The following is a 5,014-nucleotide window of genomic DNA, read 5'->3' on the forward strand; positions in this document are numbered from 1 at the left end:
AAGACAAAATAGTACCTATTTAATATTATTTTTTGCCAGAATTAAATAGAATATATACAAAATCTCATGATAAAACTGTTACATTACTTTTTTCTTAAATAATTTGAACAAGATGACTTACTTACTAAGCAGAAGATTAGACACTTAAATTCTGGTCTTCTGATACCTAAGTAAAGTGAACTTTTCAATTGTGTAACTGTTGATGCATTTCTTTTTACTGTCCAGTCTTTGATATCCCCATGTTCTCAGGATTTGTCCTTCAAAAACCAAAAACAAAAAACTTGCACTGGAATACTTCAGTAGTCTCAAATGCAAATGAATGATTACTTTTTTCAGCATGTTTCCATTCAAGATACTTTACAGAATGATTGATTCCAGCTTTCAAGTATTATTTCCCACAAACCTTCACATTTTTCCTGTGATTCATGCTCAATAACTCTAAATACTCCTGACAGACCCCAAGTTTTCCCTCCCCTGCATCTTTGATTGTGCCTTTCCCTGAGAAATATTTGCGTGGCCTACACAACTGAAGGTATTAGGGACCCCTACCTAGTTGTCAAGGCTACCTACACAAACCTCTTCTTTTCTACTGTCATTTTCATATTGTGGGCCTTTGTCAACTCTTGCTTGACCTATTTACTGATTCTGACTCTAGCTCGGTATTATGCAGAATTATCATTTCTGCTATTGCCTGGGTGTTTTATCAGAACAACAAATTTTACCTTTTTTGCTCCCTTGATTAAAATGCTCCACCAACTACAGAAAAATTGCAGACTGCTTAGCATAAAATGAAGTCTCCATAATTCAGGCCAAATCATGTGTACAGTCTCATGTCCACAAATGTCCTGGCTGGAAGTCTCTTACTATATTAATCCTGAGATACTTGTAAATTTACTTTACATATCTTGCTATTGCTTACCTCCCTTTCTCTGCCTAGTGCCTGCTTTCTCTATTTCTGCAACTGGAAAATGTTCTATTAAATGTCCAAAACACAGACTTGTGGTAGGCAGAATTCTGAGATGGTCTTCAGGATTTCTGCCCTCAGTCCACACATATTTTATAATCCATGGGACTTGTGAATATGATGGATTTTGTTCCAAGATTAGGTTTTGTGATAAGGCACAGTTGACTTTAAGAAAGGGAGATCATCCTCAGTGGTTGGGATCTAATTAAGTGAAGCCTTAAAATAAAAGACTAGCCTCTTCCTGAAAAAAGAGATTCAAAGCACGAGAGGGACTCAACATGAGGGAGATTCTCCCTGGCTGACTTTGAAGTTGGAGCAGGCCATATGGCAAGGAAAATGAGAGATCTCTAAAAGCTAAGAGAGGCACCTGGATGACAGCTGTCAATGGAATGGGAAGTCAGTTCCACAATTGCAAAGAACTGAATTTTGCCAAACCACGTGAGCTTAGAAAGAGACTCTCAAATTCCAGATGAAAACATAACCTGGCGAATATCTGTATATTTGTACTGTGAGACCCTGAGCAGAGAACCAGTTCAGTTGTGACAATTTCTCATCTTGAGATTCTGTGAGATAATAAGTTTGTGATAATTTTTTATACAGCAATATTAACAACTACGAACTTCAATATCATTTCTCAAAGGACCTTCCCTCCATCCTAAGACTGGGTTAAATGCCCATCCTTTGCTTTCCTTCCAATTACCATTTCAATATCATAGCTAGATATAACTCCTTATTCTTCACACACTCAAAGAAATGGACTGTAACTCCAACTAAGAGTCTTTGTACGGGGCATATAACATTTGTAATTAGCTTGAACTTAAAACAATGAAGAAACAAAGTATGACAGGTGTTCTATATACATACAGATATAGGTGCATGCAAAAAAGAAATAATTTTTTAGCTTTTTTAATGCAAATGTTTACTGTTGATAACAATGTGTATACTAGCACCCAAATCCTGGTTTCCAATACAGCTCTTCAATAGAAGGAATAAATAGCTCCTTGGAGAAATGGCTGATTCAAGGACAGGCAATACATAAGAGGATCTTTAAGCATCTTGTATGACCCAAATTAAGAAATTAAAAGACAATAAATGAAAGGGAAACAAGAAATAAACAAAAGAAACAACGATAAGTGTAAATCAAAGGGACATAAGCACCTACTGAAAGAGCCCCCCTGGTCTAAACTGGAATTTAAGCAACAAAATAAATAAAGTAGTATTGGATCATGCTCAAAGTGTAACATAAAAATCCATTAACCATACTGATATAAATACATGATTAATTAAATAATAAATGGACAGGATTAGATTAAAGTCTCATGCAGAAGAATTCCAAATAATTTATGTAGATACTCCATGATCAAGGATGAGGGGCATAACTTTACTCCTTAAGTGGGGTGACTTCCCTTCCAAAGAATCTTGTATGGAAATGGTAAAAAAAGAGCAGCTTTACAGTGGGGAATCTAACAAACACTACCTAAGCCAGCTAAGTAAGGTCAACATCAATAGTGATATTATCTTGATAGTTGTACCTTTGGTATGATGCGTGATGTGATGAAAATCATACTTTATTCTGTAGTCTTCCTCCCTAAAATGCACAACCCGTCTTATCATGAGGAAAACACAAATAATCCCCAACTGAAGGACATTCTATCAAATATTTGACTGGTCCTCTTCAAAATTTTCAAGGTCATCAAAATAAGAAAAGTGAGACACTGTCAAATCTAAGAGGAGCCTAAGATGACTATATGTAATGTGACACCCTGGATGGGATCCTGGTGATAGAGACAGAGTAAAGGGACAAAGTAGGTGATTAAATAGTTAATCCCACTATTGTAAGTAAAGAAAGAAGTATGGGAGACCCCTGTAAGTTAATGATCACTCAGGAAAGCAGGTTTGCTTAACCACAAAACCAAGCAGCCCTGTTTAGCAACAAAACCATGCAAACAATTAAACAGTGGTGACATGAGACCCACATCCTGCCCAGTGAACTCAGTAAGTTAATGACACTTAAGACATGCTCTCTGCACATATAATAAACAATAATTTATGGAAAGGTGACATTTCAAAGTGAAAGACCCTCATTGTACTGAGACCTGAAATAAGTTTTCCATAGTGCCTTGACAGTCCCAGCTTGACTGTGTAGGGACAAGAAAACTCCCCTGCCCAAACTGGAGGAGGAGCTGATGATGGAAGTGTGATATCTACTCAAGAATGAGGAAGGTGATCTTTTCCCCCTCCCTACTTTTCCTTTGATTATAAAAATGTAACCCACTAAGTACTTGGGGCAGCGCAATGGTTGCCTGCCTGCTTATAAGCCTCCCAAGCATCCTATTCTAATAAATCACTTCTTATCTATCACTTTGCCTCTTGCTGAATTCTTTCTGTGCTGAGACATAAAGGACCAGAGCTCCTTGGAGGCCCCTGAAAGGCCATCTAGCGGTTTTACTGAAACAATGGAACATTAGGTAAAGCTAAGAAAACTTGAATAAAGTGTGGGCTTTAGTTAATAAGAATGAATCAATATGGTTCATTAATTGTGACAGGTTTCCATACTAATATTAGAAGTTCAAAATAGGAAATTTGTATGAGGGATATATTGTAATTCTATATACTATCTTTGCAATTCTTCTGTAAATCCAAAAACATTCTAAAATTATAAAAAATATTTTTAAATTTTATTATGGTATGGGAAAGGTAAGAAGATCAGAGTAGGAAGAGAGCCACTATCATTTAATTACACAGGAAGATACTGCAAATACTACAAGGGATTTTTCAGCAGATTAGACTGCCCATGGTTTCTCAATGCTCACAAGCTGTGGTTTATAGATGACAATGTGGGTGCAATTTTGTGCCAGAAATTTGGAAGAAGCTTTTGCCAATATTTCATTGATATGTATTTAAATTTAGTTCAGAAATATTTGGATGAGATATCTTTTATTTTTAGTGTTTGTTTTACAAATAGCAGGAAACCAGGCTATCTGCTTTCTACTGATGGAAAACCACTAATTGAAATGCTAATAACAACCTAACAGGTTTAGCATGTGAAATTCTTAAGGTACAGGAGACAATTCAAATGCAAGAAATACATAATTTTAAATGAGCTTTTCCTTTAGTTTATATTAGGTCTACATATATAACCAGTTTTATTAAAATTTCTTTCAAATTTGCTTCTTGGAAAAAAACACTTGTTTAAACAGGTTTATTAAATTTAGAATATATAGGTGATAAAGATCAATGCTAGAAACACAGTGATCCATTCAACATTAAGAGAATAAATAATAATTATTAATAATTATTTGTGAAAAGAAGCATCCAGTAAACTGGAAACATACTCGTTTTGACTTGTAATGCTTTTAAAACACAATAAAATTTATTCCAACATTCACCTTTCAGTATATCTAATTTCTAACTGTCCTCCTGTTATTCTCAGAGGATCAGTCAGTTTCACTTACTATTTGTCTACTGTACATCAACTCTAATATGTAAACATAAACTCTGTACATAAACTCTGACTGTGATGGTAAACTAAACTGATACTCAGCTGTGATGGAAATCATATATAATGTACTTCAAAATATCCTGCACATTAAATCATGAAATAAAGAGGAAAACTTTGTTTCTGTCCCTGAGAGCAAGACAAAATAATATGTAGTAACATTGAAATTGGTAGTGAACAAATTGGTAGTGACAAATACTGTCAATAATGGTATATGCATATTTATAGTTTTGTATAAAGGAGCAGAACCTATACCTGCTCCAGAACCAATTTTTCTTCTCAGTCCCTCAACGTCATATGCTATTCTATAATATCATCTATGGTGTATGGCCATCAACCGTCCTTTTCACATCTGATATATGGAGGTTATTCTAGACTCCTCTCTCTCTCTGCCTCCCAGGTCTTGTTGCTCACTAAGTCCAGTTGATTGTATTTCTTAGAGGTTAGAAATTAGGGAAAATTGGGGTGCCACTGCATAGCCTTTTGATGGGATTATGCAGGGACATAAGAATATCTTAATCTTATCTTGGTAGAGTCATCATCCTGCCCCT

This window comes from Lipotes vexillifer, unplaced genomic scaffold (genome assembly GCF_000442215.2).
Source record: "Lipotes vexillifer unplaced genomic scaffold, Lipotes_vexillifer_v1.1 scaffold160, whole genome shotgun sequence".
NCBI classification, from domain to species: Eukaryota; Metazoa; Chordata; class Mammalia; order Artiodactyla; family Lipotidae; genus Lipotes; species Lipotes vexillifer.